Raw genomic sequence first — 18,093 nt, 5'->3', positions numbered from 1 at the left:
AGAGCACGACTCGGCTTCTTGCACTCTGGCTACCCACACTGAGGACCTTCTCATTCTTAATTGGTTACAAATACAGAAATAACTTCAATGAGACACAGAGGGGCTATGTCATGCCCAGGGTTCCTATCGTCTTTTAAATGGTGTCGAGAATGGCACGCCTGCTGTTGCTGGACGATCTTGGCGCACGTGCTCTCAGTCTAGATAAAACCCATGATAAATAAACACTTACATTAGACACATTTGACACAGCTGACAGATTAATGGAATAACGTTACATATCCACAATGCAAAGTCCCAGTTACTCAGTGATCACGTGTTTGGCTCGTCTTTAGCCACATTATCAAAGGGAAAACTTTAATTGTGCTACAGTTGAAAGACTGTCCAATGTAAGCTGGTGACGTGTTCCACGTATTAGAATCTGTTAAAGAACAAGCTCTGCTGCCATTGCCTGTGGCAGTAAACTGTACTTCGCACTCACCTCTTGAAGAATCCCTTGTTTGCCTTGTGTGCTCGAGACACAATACCACCGGTTCTTTTAAGGATGTCACCGCCGTATGGTTAAGAGTTGTCTACATTAGAAGGCAACTGTGAACCATAAAGCGGCAGTGAAACGTACAGAGATGGCGCTTTTTCGTTATATTGCAATGATGGCATCCATCCGCATTTGAGCAAGTATTTTCATTGCGGGTTCATGTAGAACGGGAATGGCTATTCCTTTTTGTGACCCAGTTCTAATACAGTATGAGAAAGGGGGAACGGATCGTTGTATGCAAAACCACTTTGACAGGCATCCGTTACAGGGCAAATGGAGACGGGCTGTGTGCTTTTGGCAAATGAAAGGCTTCGGGCACATTGTTCCTCATTTTGAGAAATCCACATTCATCACCATTTCAAGGCGGTTGTGAAGAAATAAATAAGAATTAAAGATGAGCTACATGAAGGAAATAAAACCGTGAGTCGTTCCAAAAGTTATACCGACACATTCGCCGAGGAGCAAAAACGACTCGCTCGTGACCGTTGCGGTCGTCAGGATGGCCGAGCGGTCTAAGGCGCTGCGTTCAGGTCGCAGTCTCCTCTGGAGGCGTGGGTTTGAATCCCACTTCTGACATTCTATTGGCCTTGTTGGAGCCCCACCCGGTTTCCCATTTTGGTAGAGATGAGGTCTGGCAGCTGTGCATGCCGGCCTCCAGAATCCAGCTGTCTTCTGCAAGCATGACTGCCCAAGGCCCTGGCGTTGGGCCAGTGGCGCAATGGATAACGCGTCTGACTACGGATCAGAAGATTCTAGGTTCGACTCCTGGCTGGCTCGATGGTGCTTTTACTCCTTCCTCCCACATGTTGGGTGTCTGCTGTCCTGCGTCAACATGCCTCAGTAGAGCAGAGGACGCACGCCAGGCTCTGATTGCTCAGATGGCGGAGCGCAGGACTGCAGGCAGACAAATTAGCCCGGAGGCAGTGGAGCTTTGCCTCTTGGAGGTGCTGCGAACCTTGCCTTCGAAGCCAGCTTTGCGCATAACCCGGCAAGTGAAAAAGGCAAGCGCACGTCAAAAGAGCATTCCCTGACCGGGAATCGAACCCGGGCCGCGGCGGTGAGAGCGCCGAATCCTAGCCACTAGACCACCAGGGAGGGCACGCTGACTCTCAGACCGTGGATGCCCGGCACACTGTGCGGATGGGAAATGGGTCTTAAGTCTCAAAGTAGGCGACAAAAAGTCACCCTGCCCCGTGTGAGGTTCGAACTCACGACCTTCAGATTATGAGACTGACGCGCTGCCTAACTGCGCCAACGAGGCACGCCCAGACCGATGGTGCCTGGGTGGCCCCTTGCGTCTGGTTGCGTGGCATTTTGTGCGCCACCAGCGAGGAAACTCCTGCGAGGAGAGCACGACTGGGCTTCTTGCACTCTGGCTACCCACACTGAGGACCTTCTCATTCTTAATTGGTTACAAATACAGAAATAACTTCAATGAGACACAGAGGGGCTATGTCATGCCCAGGGTTCCTATCGTCTTTTAAATGGTGTCGAGAATGGCACGCCTGCCGTTGCTGGACGATCTTGGCGCACGTGCTCTCAGTCTAGATAAAACCCATGATAAATAAACACTTACATTAGACACATTTGACACAGCTGACAGATTAATGGAATAACGTTACATATCCACAATGCAAAGTCCCAGTTACTCAGTGATCACGTGTTTGGCTCGTCTTTAGCCACATTATCAAAGGGAAAACTTTAATTGTGCTACAGTTGAAAGACTGTCCAATGTAAGCTGGTGACGTGTTCCACGTATTAGAATCTGTTAAAGAACAAGCTCTGCTGCCATTGCCTGTGGCAGTAAACTGTACTTCGCACTCACCTCTTGAAGAATCCCTTGTTTGCCTTGTGTGCTCGAGACACAATACCACCGGTTCTTTTAAGGATGTCACCGCCGTATGGTTAAGAGTTGTCTACATTAGAAGGCAACTGTGAACCATAAAGCGGCAGTGAAACGTACAGAGATGGCGCTTTTTCGTTATATTGCAATGATGGCATCCATCCGCATTTGAGCAAGTATTTTCATTGCGGGTTCATGTAGAACGGGAATGGCTATTCCTTTTTGTGACCCAGTTCTAATACAGTATGAGAAAGGGGGAACGGATCGTTGTATGCAAAACCACTTTGACAGGCATCCGTTACAGGGCAAATGGAGACGGGCTGTGTGCTTTTGGCAAATGAAAGGCTTCGGGCACATTGTTCCTCATTTCGAGAAATCCACATTCATCACCATTTCAAGGCGGTTGTGAAGAAATAAATAAGAATTAAAGATGAGCTACATGAAGGAAATAAAACCGTGAGTCGTTCCAAAAGTTATACCGACACATTCCCCGAGGATCAAAAACGACTTGCTCGTGACCGCTGCGGTTGTCAGGATGGCCGAGCGGTCTAAGGCGCTGCGTTCAGGTCGCAGTCTCCTCTGGAGGCGTGGGTTCGAATCCCACTTCTGACATTCTATTGCCCTTGTTGGAGCCCCACCCGGTTTCCCATTTTGGTAGAGATGAGGTCTGGCAGCTGTGCATGCCGGCCTCCAGAATCCAGCTGTCTTCTGCAAGCATGACTGCCCAAGGCCCTGGCGTTGGGCCAGTGGCGCAATGGATAACGCGTCTGACTACGGATCAGAAGATTCTAGGTTCGACTCCTGGCTGGCTCGATGGTGCTTTTACTCCTTCCTCCCACACGTTGGGTGTCTGCTGTCCTGCGTCAACATGCCTCAGTAGAGCAGAGGACGCACGCCAGGCTCTGATTGCTCAGATGGCGGAGCGCAGGACTGCAGGCAGACAAATTAGCCCGGAGGCAGTGGAGCTTTGCCTCTTGGAGGTGCTGCGAACCTTGCCTTCGAAGCCAGCTTTGGGCATAACCCAGCAAGTGAAAAAGGCAAGCGCACGTCAAAAGAGCATTCCCTGACCGGGAATCGAACCCGGGCCGCGGCGGTGAGAGCGCCGAATCCTAGCCACTAGACCACCAGGGAGGGCACGCTGACTCTCAGACCGTGGATGCCCGGCACACTGTGCGGATGGGAAATGGGTCTTAAGTCTCAAAGTAGGCGACAAAAAGTCACCCTGCCCCGTGTGAGGCTCGAACTCACGACCTTCAGATTATGAGACTGACGCGCTGCCTAACTGCGCCAACGAGGCACGCCCAGACCGATGGTGCCTGGGTGGCCCCTTGAGTCTGGTTGCGTGGCATTTTGTGCGCCACCAGCGAGGAAACTCCTGCGAGGAGAGCACGACTGGGCTTGTTGCACTCTGGCTACCCACACTGAGGACCTTCTCATTCTTAATTGGTTACAAATACAGAAATAACTTCAATGAGACACAGAGGGGCTATGTCATGCCCAGGGTTCCTATCGTCTTTTAAATGGTGTCGAGAATGGCACGCCTGCCGTTGCTGGACGATCTTGGCGCAAGTGCTCTCAGTCTAGATAAAACCCATGATAAATAAACACTTACATTAGACACATTTGACACAGCTGAGAGATTAATGGAATAACGTTACATATCCACAATGCAAAGTCCCAGTTACTCAGTGATCACGTGTTTGGCTCGTCTTTAGCCACATTATCAAAGGGAAAACTTTAATTGTGCTACAGTTGAAAGACTGTCCAATGTAAGCTGGTGACGTGTTCCACGTATTAGAATCTGTTAAAGAACAAGCTCTGCTGCCATTGCCTGTGGCAGTAAACTGTACTTCGCACTCACCTCTTGAAGAATCCCTTGTTTGCCTTGTGTGCTCGAGACACAATACCACCGGTTCTTTTAAGGATGTCACCGCCGTATGGTTAAGAGTTGTCTACATTAGAAGGCAACTGTGAACCATAAAGCGGCAGTGAAACGTACAGAGATGGCGCTTTTTCGTTATATTGCAATGATGGCATCCATCCGCATTTGAGCAAGTATTTTCATTGCGGGTTCATGTAGAACGGGAATGGCTATTCCTTTTTGTGACCCAGTTCTAATACAGTATGAGAAAGGGGGAACAGATCGTTGGCGTTGGGCCAGTGGCGCAATGGATAACGCGTCTGACTACGGATCAGAAGATTCTAGGTTCGACTCCTGGCTGGCTCGATGGTGCTTTTACTCCTTCCTCCCACACGTTGGGTGTGCCTGCTGTCCTGCGTCAACATGCCTCAGTAGAGCAGAGGACGCACGCCAGGCTCTGATTGCTCAGATGGCGGAGCGCAGGACTGCAGGCAGACAAATTAGCCCGGAGGCAGTGGAGCTTTGCCTCTTGGAGGTGCTGCGAACCTTGCCTTCGAAGCCAGCTTTGGGCATAACCCGGCAAGTGAAAAAGGCAAGCGCACGTCAAAAGAGCATTCCCTGACCGGGAATCGAACCCGGGCCGCGGCGGTGAGAGCGCCGAATCCTAGCCACTAGACCACCAGGGAGGGCACGCTGACTCTCAGACCGTGGATGCCCGGCACACTGTGCGGATGGGAAATGGGTCTTAAGTCTCAAAGTAGGCGACAAAAAGTCACCCTGCCCCGTGTGAGGCTCGAACTCACGACCTTCAGATTATGAGACTGACGCGCTGCCTAACTGCGCCAACGAGGCACGCCCAGACCGATGGTGCCTGGGTGGCCCCTTGAGTCTGGTTGCGTGGCATTTTGTGCGCCACCAGCGAGGAAACTCCTGCGAGGAGAGCACGACTGGGCTTGTTGCACTCTGGCTACCCACACTGAGGACCTTCTCATTCTTAATTGGTTACAAATACAGAAATAACTTCAATGAGACACAGAGGGGCTATGTCATGCCCAGGGTTCCTATCGTCTTTTAAATGGTGTCGAGAATGGCACGCCTGCCGTTGCTGGACGATCTTGGCGCACGTGCTCTCAGTCTAGATAAAACCCATGATAAATAAACACTTACATTAGACACATTTGACACAGCTGACAGATTAATGGAATAACGTTACATATCCACAATGCAAAGTCCCAGTTACTCAGTGATCACGTGTTTGGCTCGTCTTTAGCCACATTATCAAAGGGAAAACTTTAATTGTGCTACAGTTGAAAGACTGTCCAATGTAAGCTGGTGACGTGTTCCACGTATTAGAATCTGTTAAAGAACAAGCTCTGCTGCCATTGCCTGTGGCAGTAAACTGTACTTCGCACTCACCTCTTGAAGAATCCCTTGTTTGCCTTGTGTGCTCGAGACACAATACCACCGGTTCTTTTAAGGATGTCACCGCCGTATGGTTAAGAGTTGTCTACATTAGAAGGCAACTGTGAACCATAAAGCGGCAGTGAAACGTACAGAGATGGCGCTTTTTCGTTATATTGCAATGATGGCATCCATCCGCATTTGAGCAAGTATTTTCATTGCGGGTTCATGTAGAACGGGAATGGCTATTCCTTTTTGTGACCCAGTTCTAATACAGTATGAGAAAGGGGGAACGGATCGTTGGCGTTGGGCCAGTGGCGCAATGGATAACGCGTCTGACTACGGATCAGAAGATTCTAGGTTCGACTCCTGGCTGGCTCGATGGTGCTTTTACTCCTTCCTCCCACACGTTGGGTGTGCCTGCTGTCCTGCGTCAACATGCCTCAGTAGAGCAGAGGACGCACGCCAGGCTCTGATTGCTCAGATGGCGGAGCGCAGGACTGCAGGCAGACAAATTAGCCCGGAGGCAGTGGAGCTTTGCCTCTTGGAGGTGCTGCGAACCTTGTCTTCGAAGCCAGCTTTGCGCATAACCCGGCAAGTGAAAAAGGCAAGCGCACGTCAAAAGAGCATTCCCTGACCGGGAATCGAACCCGGGCCGCGGCGGTGAGAGCGCCGAATCCTAGCCACTAGACCACCAGGGAGGGCACGCTGACTCTCAGACCGTGGATGCCCGGCACACTGTGCGGATGGGAAATGGGTCTTAAGTCTCAAAGTAGGCGACAAAAAGTCACCCTGCCCCGTGTGAGGCTCGAACTCACGACCTTCAGATTATGAGACTGACGCGCTGCCTAACTGCGCCAACGAGGCACGCCCAGACCGATGGTGCCTGGGTGGCCCCTTGCGTCTGGTTGCGTGGCATTTTGTGCGCCACCAGCGAGGAAACTCCTGCGAGAAGAGCACGACTCGGCTTCTTGCACTCTGGCTACCCACACTGAGGACCTTCTCATTCTTAATTGGTTACAAATACAGAAATAACTTCAATGAGACACAGAGGGGCTATGTCATGCCCAGGGTTCCTATCGTCTTTTAAATGGTGTCGAGAATGGCACGCCTGCCGTTGCTGGACGATCTTGGCGCACGTGCTCTCAGTCTAGATAAAACCCATGATAAATAAACACTTACATTAGACACATTTGACACAGCTGACAGATTAATGGAATAACGTTACATATCCACAATGCAAAGTCCCAGTTACTCAGTGATCACGTGTTTGGCTCGTCTTTAGCCACATTATCAAAGGGAAAACTTTAATTGTGCTACAGTTGAAAGACTGTCCAATGTAAGCTGGTGACGTGTTCCACGTATTAGAATCTGTTAAAGAACAAGCTCTGCTGCCATTGCCTGTGGCAGTAAACTGTACTTCGCACTCACCTCTTGAAGAATCCCTTGTTTGCCTTGTGTGCTCGAGACACAATACCACCGGTTCTTTTAAGGATGTCACCGCCGTATGGTTAAGAGTTGTCTACAGTAGAAGGCAACTGTGAACCATAAAGCGGCAGTGAAACGTACAGAGATGGCGCTTTTTCGTTATATTGCAATGATGGCATCCATCCGCATTTGAGCAAGTATTTTCATTGCGGGTTCATGTAGAACGGGAATGGCTATTCCTTTTTGTGACCCAGTTCTAATACAGTATGAGAAAGGGGGAACGGATCGTTGGCGTTGGGCCAGTGGCGCAATGGATAACGCGTCTGACTACGGATCAGAAGATTCTAGGTTCGACTCCTGGCTGGCTCGATGGTGCTTTTACTCCTTCCTCCCACACGTTGGGTGTGCCTGCTGTCCTGCGTCAACATGCCTCAGTAGAGCAGAGGACGCACGCCAGGCTCTGATTGCTCAGATGGCGGAGCGCAGGACTGCAGGCAGACAAATTAGCCCGGAGGCAGTGGAGCTTTGCCTCTTGGAGGTGCTGCGAACCTTGCCTTCGAAGCCAGCTTTGCGCATAACCCGGCAAGTGAAAAAGGCAAGCGCACGTCAAAAGAGCATTCCCTGACCGGGAATCGAACCCGGGCCGCGGCGGTGAGAGCGCCGAATCCTAGCCACTAGACCACCAGGGAGGGCACGCTGACTCTCAGACCGTGGATGCCCGGCACACTGTGCGGATGGTGAAGAAGTTTTATTTTAATCCCAATCTACATGAATATGATGAATATGAGTTTACCATTTTAACCCTCATGTGTTGTTGGGGATGTTTTCATCCACTACAGAGTTTTTTTTACTCTTAATTTGGCCGTAACTTTCTCTCTGTTTTAGCAAATTGAATGATTTTTGGTGACAAATCTTATATTTACATATATTTTAAGAAAATGCTTTGAAATTTTTTAAAAACTCAACGATATACCGTGGGCAAATTTACTACCCTTTCGTGTTGTTAGTGGATGAAAACATCCACTAAATTCAACGGCTGTAAAAATTTATCAGATGAATATTTTTTCCAAATTTTTTTTCATAAATCTGTTAATCAACCTCAGTACTGATCAAAACTACCAAATCTTTACAAAAATTCCATGATTTTAACCCTTTAATTGCCAAGTTTATAAGGTGTGTCACTGATTTGGGGAAAAAACACACACAAAATGACCGATTTTCAATATAAAAAGTGATTGTAAACTGGATTTTTGTTTACCTTTTTCAGAGTCTTGAACATGTATAAGATTGGTAAAAACATTGGCTTTGAAACATTTTTAGTTTTTGTGTAGCATCAGTTTTAATTTTTTTCTCCCTCATTTATTGTTAGTGGCTGTTTTTGCCCCATTGACTTCCATTATAACCACATTTTTTGATTGCAGAGCTATGACACCTTTTTATCATGCATTTTTGAATGTTGGATTTTTTTCCTTTTGCTAAGAGGTCAAATTTGTAATTTTTACTGTTGATCACCATGTGGCACTATTAACCCTTTAGTAGCCCTGTGCAAAAACAAAGCTTAATTTCTGACTTGTACATTGAGTTATATGGAGTATAACTCCATAATAAAAGCATATTATTGTGTGTGTGAATGTGCGCGCGTGTGTGTGTGTGTGTGTGTGTGTGTGTGTGTGTGTACCTGGTAATTATCACGTTGTGGGGACCAATTGTCCCCACCAAGATATGAATACCAGTGTCTTTGTGACCTTGTGGGGACATTTTGAGGTCCCCATGAGGAAACAAGTTTATAAATCAAACAAAATGATGTTTCCTGAAAATGTGAAGTTAGGAGAAGGGTTTTTGTGATGGTTGGGGTTAGGGAAATTTTCTGTAAAAATCTTCTCTGCATCGGATTTATGAACATCATTTATTATGAACACAAAAACAACTTCAAATAAATTGAACAATGAAGCAAGAGTAGAGGATGGATGGAGAACTAAACAATCAAACTAACTTTTAGTGTGTATGTGTGCAGGGGGTGTGTTCAGTATTTCCAGCAGGACTTGCAGCATATCACTTGGTGCTCTCTGCAAGTTTGTCCACCACAACAGATGCAAGGGCTGACATGTTTGTTCTTTGCACCAATTGCATGTTCCCCTCTTCACTCCTGAGCTGCTGGTGCCTGTGGATTTGTGTCTGGAGAGACAGCTGCAGGAGACTGAATCTCTCTCACCAGTGCAGTAGCAAGTGGAGTGCGAGGGTGATGCTCTCTCCTCAATATTGCTGCAGAGATTTTCCCAGGTCTTCTAGGAAAGCCTTCTCCTAAACAGCTTTTCACCTCCCTCGTGCATGAGTTGCTGTCCCTCCAGACAAACTTGCAGAGAGCACCAAGTGATATGCTGCAAGTCCTGTTGGAATGACTAAACACTTATGTGTTTATAATAATGATGTTCATAAATCTAATGTCTAATGCAGAGAAGATTTTTACAGAATATCTTTTTTTCATGCACACACACGCACACGCACACGCACACACACACACAAATATGCTTTTATTATGGAGTTATACTCCTTAAAACACAATGTACAAGCCAGAAATTAAGCTTTGTTTTTGCACAGGGCTACTAAAGGGTTAATAGTGCCACATGGTAATCAACAGTAAAAATGACTAATTTGACCTCTTAGCAAAAGGAAAAAACACCAACATTCAAAAATGCATGATAAAAAGGTGTCATAGCTCTGCAATCAAAAAATGTGGTTATAATGGAAGTCAATGGGGCAAAAACAGCCACTAACAATAAATGAGGGAGAAAAAAATGTAAACTGATGCTGCACAAAAACTAAAAATGCTTCAAAGCCAATGTTTTTACCAATCTTTGGCATGCCCAAGACTGTGAAAAAGGTTTAAAAAAATCCAGTTTACAATCACATTTTATATTGAAAATCGGTCATTTTGTGTGTGTTTTTTCCCCAAATCAGTGACACCACTTATAAACTTGGCAATTAAAGAGTTAAAATCATTGAATTTTTGTGAAGATTTGGTAGTTTTGATCAGTACTGAGGTTGATTAACAGATTTATGTAAAAAAATTTGGAAAAAATATTCATCCGATACATTTTTATAGCCGTTGAATTTAGTGGATGTTTTCATCCACTAACAACACGAAAGGGTAGTACATTTGAACAATGCACAAGGGATAATCACACGCAATTTGTTTACTATGAAGTTATGCAGGTCATGTGTTATGTTGTGTGGGTCAGATAAGCCATCTGTGTGGATTTAAGAACAGCTGTGTGTAGTCATGTTTCAGGGCACAAAGGATTTTAGTATTAGCAAATAGCCAAGGGTCAAATAGGTCAAGGAAAGGAGACACTGGTCTGGTCTGGGGACTGTCATGTGATTCTTCAAGTTACAAGCCTGAACAGAAACATATTGTTAAAGCATATGGAGGGGAGGGACAAAGACCATATATATTTACCAAGCCTGGCTTGGAGGGTCAGACTGATTTGGGGAATCCTCCCAGGACGCTGGTTCTGGGGGGGTTAACCAGGGGAGTCTCGGCTTTTTATTTGTCCGGATAATAAAAGTCTATCTCTTGAAATCAAAACCTAAGACTGAAGATTGTTTCATTGGAGGAAAATGAAAACCACAACATTTGGTGCCGAAACCCGGGATAGACAGGAGCTGGACAGTCACACCACATGGGCGAACCTGACGAGCAACACAAACAGTGTATGGCCATATACAAGGTAAGCACTTTTTGCTTATTTATTAGGTTTGTGTTGTTGGCCAGATTTTGCTCAACGTGGTGAGAAAGTTAAGCTCTTCTAAATTTAAGAACCATACATGTGAACTGGGTTTTGATTTCAAGGGTACAATCTAATTAAGGCATGCATGCATGAATCTGTGTTAATTACTTTGGCTTTGATGATCATGGTGAATTGATAGAGGTTTAAGTTAAGAAAACGCGTAAGTTTTGTATGCAAGGTTGCATATGCTGCGTCTATCGGGGAAAAGGATGACGTAGAGGTTTAAGTAAAAGAGAACGCGTAAGAGTTTTGTATGCAAGGTTGCATATGCTGCGTCTATCGGGGAAAAGGATGACGTAGAGGTTTAAGTAAAAGAGAACGCGTAAGAGTTTTGTATGCAAGGTTGCATATGCTGCGTCTATCGGGGAAAAGGATGACGTAGAGGTTTAAGTAAAAGAGAACGCGTAAGAGTTTTGTATGCAAGGTTGCATATGCTGCGTCTATCGGGGAAAAGGATGACGTAGAGGTTTAAGTAAACGAGAACGCGTAAGAGTTTTGTATGCAAGGTTGCATATGCTGCGTCTATCGGGGAAAAGGATGACGTAGAGGTTTAAGTAAACGAGAACGCGTAAGAGTTTTGTATGCAAGGTTGCATATGCTGCGTCTATCGGGGAAAAGGATGACGTAGAGGTTTAAGTAAACGAGAACGCGTAAGAGTTTTGTATGCAAGGTTGCATATGCTGCGTCTATCGGGGAAAAGGATGACGTAGAGGTTTAAGTAAACGAGAACGCGTAAGAGTTTTGTATGCAAGGTTGCATATGCTGCGTCTATCGGGGAAAAGGATGACGTAGAGGTTTAAGTAAAAGAGAACGCGTAAGAGTTTTGTATGCAAGGTTGCATATGCTGCGTCTATCGGGGAAAAGGATGACGTAGAGGTTTAAGTAAAAGAGAACGCGTAAGAGTTTTGTATGCAAGGTTGCATATGCTGCGTCTATCGGGGAAAAGGATGACGTAGAGGTTTAAGTAAAAGAGAACGCGTAAGAGTTTTGTATGCAAGGTTGCATATGCTGCGTCTATCGGGGAAAAGGATGACGTAGAGGTTTAAGTAAAAGAGAACGCGTAAGAGTTTTGTATGCAAGGTTGCATATGCTGCGTCTATCTGGGAAAAGGATGACGTAGAGGTTTAAGTAAAAGAGAACGCGTAAGAGTTTTGTATGCAAGGTTGCATATGCTGCGTCTATCGGGGAAAAGGATGACGTAGAGGTTTAAGTAAAAAAGAACGCGTAAGAGTTTTGTATGCAAGGTTGCATATGCTGCGTCTATCGGGGAAAAGGATGACGTAGAGGTTTAAGTAAAAGAGAACGCGTAAGAGTTTTGTATGCAAGGTTGCATATGCTGCGTCTATCGGGGAAAAGGATGACGTAGAGGTTTAAGTAAACGAGAACGCGTAAGAGTTTTGTATGCAAGGTTGCATATGCTGCGTCTATCGGGGAAAAGGATGACGTAGAGGTTTAAGTAAAAGAGAATGCGTAAGAGTTTTGTATGCAAGGTTGCATATGCTGCGTCTATCAGGGAAAAGGATGACGTAGAGGTTTAAGTTAAGAGAACGGATAAAAGTTTAAATCGTTATGTGAATTAACGATTGGTTATTTGTTTATTGATTTGTGTTTGAGTGTGTATGTATGCAGCTGCAGAGTTTTGTTTGTTAGTGAGAGAAATGTGAACGTGCATCTGGTAAAGCAGGGGAAGGGTTTCCCTTAGGCAGTCTCTGCGGGCTGTTAAGGGGGGTATATCCTGTGAGTATAGGGTAAATTACTGTGTTAGAGTGTGGAAGAATGAGCCCTAAAAAAAAATAAATAAATAAATAAATAAATAAATAAATAAATGCTAATGGGTTATTACTGAAAAATGGTTGGGTTAACAATTTGGTTTATAGGTTATCAAATATACACTTGAAATTTAAGGTTTGGTAAAAACAATTGACACCAGATGGGACATCAAAAGGAGCACAGAACCTGAGACCACAGCTGGCTTTCTCAATGGACAATGCAATCAGGTGGCCACCTACAGAGATGAGCAATTTTGCTTGTTTAAAGATTGTATTGTTCACCTGAGATGGCTCGGGGTGGTCAAATCACAAATGCTCTTCCAAATTTAAGAAAAAAAGGGGAAATTAAAGATTACTAGATTAAATGATAAGAATAAAGGGTTTCATTTTCAAAAGGAATGTGTGCTAGGACAGAAGATGGTTTGTTGTGTGAATGAGTTTTATTGTTTTATTTTTGTCGTTGAGTGGCTTGGATAAAGAGTTAATGTTAAGTTGAGAAAATGCCTAAGAAGTTTCGCGAACCTGAGTGTTACCGTGTCGGGGCAGACACGTTGGGGTTCGGAGAGAAGAGTTATTAAGTCCTGCAGGTCAGGTACGGTCTATGTGTTATTTGTCTTGTTGTTTGGAAACGCCCGGGCTGATGAGAGATATTGTTTTGTTTTATTTGTCATGTCGGATTGGTAAATTGTGTAAGTGAATCTTTTCCACGTTGGTGGAAGTGTAGTGGAAAGATGAACTTGGCCAGGTAGTCTAGATAGAGTTGTTTTATTTTATTTGTGTGAGAATGCAATGTGTCTGTAATGTATAGAGTCTGTGTGAGAGCAAGTCTGAGATGGAAAGAGTGGGGGCTGAGTGAGCAGTGGGTGTGTCTTTCTTCTGTGGCTCTGCAAAGAGCGCAGAGAGGTGTTGTGTTACACTAAAGTGGAGGGAAGGATTGTTTTAAAACTGTGGAGAGGTAATACAGTTTGTGAAAGATGTGAATATGAGTAAGATATAAGTATGAATATAAATACGATAAGAATAAGAGACAGTTATAAATGCTGGGTAATAAATATGATATTAGAAGGTATTGTGGAGTTATTGTAGCCACAAATATAAATTTTTATAGTAAAGTAAGCAGGTACTTCTAATATCTGAATAACACATTTAAATGATTGATTCAAATAAATGAGTGTGCTCGATAGGAAAAGTATAGCTTGCCCAGAAAAGCACAAAAGTGTGTGATAGAGTTTAACATTATTTGAAAGAATCTTGTTTTAAGGACACATTGGGAATCTGAGTAATTATTTGGAGAGTAGATAAATTGGACAAATAAAAACAATAAGTTTGTGAAGTGGTTAAATGAGAAATAATTATAAAATATAAGGTGTGTTATATTGCAAAGAAAAGATTATGGCAGTCACATTAATGGAAAAATAAGGATTAAACAATTGTTGTGTGGAGAAATAGAAAATAGAATAATTGGATGTTCAAATGAGGAAACATTTGATGTGGCATTGTGTGAGGAGAAATACAACTAAATAAAAATACAAACTAATGAAAGGTAAGAGGAGATAATTAACAGACAAAGAAACGGTCAAAGAGAGAGAGAGAGAGAAAGAGAAAGAGAGAGAGAGAGAAAGAAAGGGAGGGGGTTCTAAATGGTCACCAGATTTGACCTGTAAAGATCAACTCTCATTGCTCGAGGGGAATTGTGGGATTTAAGCAAAATCTAGCAGAAAAACAGAGGTGAAGCATCAAAGAGAAATAACAAATTAGAGAAAAAAAGATTAGAGACCAAGTTATTAAAGGTGGAAATAAAGATGAAAAATTAAAAAGGACAGAAAAATTATTAAAAGGTGAATGACACAGATAAATTATATAAAGGAAAAAGATTTAACAAAATGAAGAGGAGTCTTCATCTGATGATTGAAGGTGGTCACAAAATAAATTTTATTTTAAATTGAAAGGCAATATTTTGCAATGGGTTAAGTTAAACCTTGAAAGGCTGAAAGCTCTCATCCTTTGACATTCAAGAAAGTGAATAAAAGCTGGCGATGCAAAGACAATGAAAAACTGTGTGTGACATCAAAGTGTTGGAGTTGCAAAAAGAGGAGAACTCATAAACTAAGCTGTGGACACATCCTACTGTATATGAATGGGACTATAACTGATCTCAAGCAGTGAAGGGGGCACTGCGCATATGTTCAAGAGACAATTACAAACAAACAACAAAAAGACTAAGTGGAATCCAGAAGGAGACCAACAAAGACAATATTGTTCTTGGAGACAAGAGAAAAACTGGACTATACTTTTGCTTCTTCATACAAGCCTTTGAGTGAAAAAGGGGAAAGAGTAAACAGCCGTTCAATGTTTAGTAAAGACCTTGATACTATAGGGACACAGACAATCTTTATGAGGAAATCAGCTAGACAAAATTAAAGGCTGATCAAGAACTTATGTTGTTAGGTGTGACTACCTTTTCTGAAATCAAATCAGACACCTATTAATCTTACAGGAAGAAATGCATAATGAAAATTTGGGGTTTTTAAATTTGGTATTCTACAGAGGAAGTTAGAACTCCAATGATGGTACTAAGCTAAAAAGCAAATATAAATGGCATAGACAGCTATGGCAGAAAGGAAAATAAAATAGATAAAATAAATAAATTCAAATAACACCATAGGTAAAGAAAAGAAAAAGCTGTGAGAATAGAGAAAAGAAATAACAAATGATTGTAACAAACTTAGCATTTCAAGCAAATAAATCTAAATTGTATCTAGTCTACGATTTAAGAGCAATTAATGACAAGAAAAGATTGATGTTCCAAAAACTACATACTTTGCTGACAAGTGTTTCTCCATTTGATAAACATTTTTACTGTGAATTCAGATTTGGATAAGAAATGGATACTTGCAGTTAGGTATTTACTTATGAGGAAAAAACATTATACAGGTATAGAATGGATGAACCGCCATTCCAACATGCTGAAAAGTTAGTCTGGTTGATTAACGCTAAAAAGTTGATAAAATGATTGGTTGTCATTAAGTTATAGGCACACAGGAAAACAGTTGATGTTGAAGATAAAAAGGGCCTCAGAGTGTCAGTAGATCTTTTTAGATAGTATAGAAGTGAAAAATCTCAGTCATAAATATTATTATCATAGATGTACATGGGGTGAATAAGTGGAATGAAAATTTAGTATTTGATTTGTGATAAGAATGAAGATTTTGAGTTGTGATAAGAACTAAAAAACTGATTTGATGGGTAAGAGCGAAGAAAAATTTGACTATCATCTATAATTGCAAGGGATGGTAGATAAAAAAGTATAGAAAAGGAATTATCATCAAAGCCATACTTAACAAAAGTGAAAATACTAATCGTAACAGAACTTAGTTTTACCTAAACTAACAACCGTACACCTTTAACACTGCATGAAATATTCGCCGATAGACCTATGCGTATTGTAAAAACATCTGGAATTAAGTGTTATATGAACAAACTAATTGTTTATGTATTGAGTTATTTGTGTACAGAAAAAGCTGAAAGGAGTTGAGGAGGACATGAGACAACAGGACTTGATGAGTGCGAGATGATCTAGCTTATCTGAGGTTCGAGAGGTCGGAGGAGGCCAAACACGGCCACAGGTGGCCTAACTGGGGGAGACAGGATGAGACCAGTCCCAGAATGTCCAAGTGGGAGGAGCAGCCAATGTAGCAGAGCTCATAAGAAGGAGAGAAGGAGAAAGAATGCCAATGATATGAAAGAAGAAACATCAAAACCAAATCAAAGTAAAAGCAATTCAAGTATACCGATGGATGGAGAGCAAAGTTTTGAGCACCGAGAGGAAAAAGTGAAAAAGAGAAATTGTCAAAAGAAATTGAATTGAAAAAAAAAAAAAAAAAAAAAAAAAACGAAACTGATTACTACAGAAGATTTGCATTGCTACAGTCAATTAAAGAACGAAGCCGATTACTACAGAAGATTTGCATTGCTACAGTCAATTAAAGAACGAAACCGATTACTACAGAAGATTTGCATTGCTACAGTCAATTAAAACTTCCTGGCGATGGACTATTGCTGAAAGATCTGCAACAATATCAAAGGAACAGAATCTGAAAGAAAGACTGAAAACAGAGACATTGAACTGAGAACATAAGGTGGACATTTTATGGGAAACATTCCAAAGATAACAAATGATACAAATGGGGAATATTTACAGTTAAGGAAATATGTTTACAAAGTTGCTTTTTAGGCTTTAAACTAAACTAGATTTCAATAATGCAATAACATTTTCAAGTCCACATAAATAGGGTGATAAATTCAACAAGAATTCTTATGGATAAGAGAAAAAGTTAAGGTCAACTTATCTTGATAATATTTAGGTCATTTGGGAAAATCTGAGTTTAAAAATACATTTTGCAGGCCACACTTTGGATATTTGTGTCAATGGTATAGTAACAAAACATTAAAAATAGGAACAGGAAGGATAGAAATTTCAGAATGATACATACAAGAAAATGTAAACCTTATGGAATTATAGAATTAGGAAAAGTCAATATGAAATGCTTTATAACAGGAATCTTGAACGAATCAACTATAAAACTCTAGACATATTATGAAGACATCAAAGAGTCTAGCTTAAGGTGTAAAAGTGAGAAGAGAGATGCTATAAGAAGAATAGTATAATCAAATCAGAGCAATATTTGAAGATCAAATATATCGATTGGAAAATTATTTTGGAGTTGTAGAAAAAGAAAATGTTTAACCTCGTTATCATTAGGATGGAGAGAAAAGGTACTTAAATATAATGGTAACATGGAAATCAGTACAATAGAAGGGAATTCGGAATCCTCATTAAAGGATGACAAAAACAATTAATCTAAATTATATGTAGATTCTGTCAATCAACCAAATGGGTACCAAATTAGATTAAGGTATGGGATTAAGCGAAATACGGAATTTAGTAAAGTTTTGTCAGAATAAAAATACAGAATAAATGAATTATGTACGGTACTACAATCAAAAGTAGATTATTAAGTTTACCAATAAGGCATTCATTTATCTTAGGAAAACAACTAGATGAAGCCAGTAGAAATACAAGACATATTCTGAATACATTTTAATCAGAAGTTAATGAAATCCAACAAAGGTTAAAATATTAGGAGGATGGAAAAATTAATTTTAAATCAACAAGAATGGTATCAGAACTTACGTTACAAAATAGTATTGAATTCACAACGGGTAGATAATATTCAAGAACCTTTGATGATGATGATGATGATGATGATGACGAAGAAGAGGAATAAGCTGTATTTGTATTGAAACAAATATTTCGTATTATGAATGATTTACTTTTTGTTTTTATTTTCAGTAATTTTGTTTTATTTGCTTTTTGGTTTTCTTTGCTTTTATTTTTGTTTCCTTTTAACTATTACAATATATTCTACATAACTGTGACAACCAACAGCAGGTGCAGAACCAATTGCACA

The 18,093-nt window shown here is 42.1% G+C and overlaps 16 non-coding genes across 16 annotated transcripts; 7 read left to right on the top strand and 9 right to left on the bottom strand.

Moving 5' to 3' along the window:
- The first annotated feature begins 1,025 nt into the window (after positions 1–1,025).
- On the top strand, positions 1,026–1,108 carry trnal-cag (transfer RNA leucine (anticodon CAG)). The gene has a single exon. It is a non-coding gene; the product is annotated as a tRNA-Leu (tRNA).
- A 128-nt stretch (positions 1,109–1,236) lies between these two features.
- On the top strand, positions 1,237–1,309 carry trnar-acg (transfer RNA arginine (anticodon ACG)). The gene has a single exon. It is a non-coding gene; the product is annotated as a tRNA-Arg (tRNA).
- A 246-nt stretch (positions 1,310–1,555) lies between these two features.
- Positions 1,556–1,627, bottom strand: trnae-cuc (transfer RNA glutamic acid (anticodon CUC)). Its single transcript has one exon. It is a non-coding gene; the product is annotated as a tRNA-Glu (tRNA).
- A 92-nt stretch (positions 1,628–1,719) lies between these two features.
- Positions 1,720–1,793, bottom strand: trnam-cau (transfer RNA methionine (anticodon CAU)). The gene has a single exon. It is a non-coding gene; the product is annotated as a tRNA-Met (tRNA).
- Positions 1,794–2,904: 1,111 nt separating this feature from the next.
- Positions 2,905–2,987, top strand: trnal-cag (transfer RNA leucine (anticodon CAG)). Its single transcript has one exon. It is a non-coding gene; the product is annotated as a tRNA-Leu (tRNA).
- A 128-nt stretch (positions 2,988–3,115) lies between these two features.
- Positions 3,116–3,188, top strand: trnar-acg (transfer RNA arginine (anticodon ACG)). Its single transcript has one exon. It is a non-coding gene; the product is annotated as a tRNA-Arg (tRNA).
- A 246-nt stretch (positions 3,189–3,434) lies between these two features.
- On the bottom strand, positions 3,435–3,506 carry trnae-cuc (transfer RNA glutamic acid (anticodon CUC)). Its single transcript has one exon. It is a non-coding gene; the product is annotated as a tRNA-Glu (tRNA).
- A 92-nt stretch (positions 3,507–3,598) lies between these two features.
- Positions 3,599–3,672, bottom strand: trnam-cau (transfer RNA methionine (anticodon CAU)). The gene has a single exon. It is a non-coding gene; the product is annotated as a tRNA-Met (tRNA).
- An 857-nt stretch (positions 3,673–4,529) lies between these two features.
- trnar-acg (transfer RNA arginine (anticodon ACG)) lies at positions 4,530–4,602 on the top strand. The gene has a single exon. It is a non-coding gene; the product is annotated as a tRNA-Arg (tRNA).
- A 248-nt stretch (positions 4,603–4,850) lies between these two features.
- trnae-cuc (transfer RNA glutamic acid (anticodon CUC)) lies at positions 4,851–4,922 on the bottom strand. The gene has a single exon. It is a non-coding gene; the product is annotated as a tRNA-Glu (tRNA).
- Positions 4,923–5,014: 92 nt separating this feature from the next.
- On the bottom strand, positions 5,015–5,088 carry trnam-cau (transfer RNA methionine (anticodon CAU)). The gene has a single exon. It is a non-coding gene; the product is annotated as a tRNA-Met (tRNA).
- Positions 5,089–5,945: 857 nt separating this feature from the next.
- On the top strand, positions 5,946–6,018 carry trnar-acg (transfer RNA arginine (anticodon ACG)). The gene has a single exon. It is a non-coding gene; the product is annotated as a tRNA-Arg (tRNA).
- A 248-nt stretch (positions 6,019–6,266) lies between these two features.
- trnae-cuc (transfer RNA glutamic acid (anticodon CUC)) lies at positions 6,267–6,338 on the bottom strand. The gene has a single exon. It is a non-coding gene; the product is annotated as a tRNA-Glu (tRNA).
- Positions 6,339–6,430: 92 nt separating this feature from the next.
- trnam-cau (transfer RNA methionine (anticodon CAU)) lies at positions 6,431–6,504 on the bottom strand. The gene has a single exon. It is a non-coding gene; the product is annotated as a tRNA-Met (tRNA).
- Positions 6,505–7,361: 857 nt separating this feature from the next.
- On the top strand, positions 7,362–7,434 carry trnar-acg (transfer RNA arginine (anticodon ACG)). Its single transcript has one exon. It is a non-coding gene; the product is annotated as a tRNA-Arg (tRNA).
- Positions 7,435–7,682: 248 nt separating this feature from the next.
- Positions 7,683–7,754, bottom strand: trnae-cuc (transfer RNA glutamic acid (anticodon CUC)). Its single transcript has one exon. It is a non-coding gene; the product is annotated as a tRNA-Glu (tRNA).
- Between the last annotated feature and the right edge of the window lie 10,339 nt (positions 7,755–18,093).

The sequence above is a fragment of the Paramisgurnus dabryanus genome, chromosome 13 (assembly GCF_030506205.2).
Source record: "Paramisgurnus dabryanus chromosome 13, PD_genome_1.1, whole genome shotgun sequence".
Taxonomy (NCBI): Eukaryota; Metazoa; Chordata; class Actinopteri; order Cypriniformes; family Cobitidae; genus Paramisgurnus; species Paramisgurnus dabryanus.
This window is presented reverse-complemented; position numbering and strand designations above follow the sequence as displayed.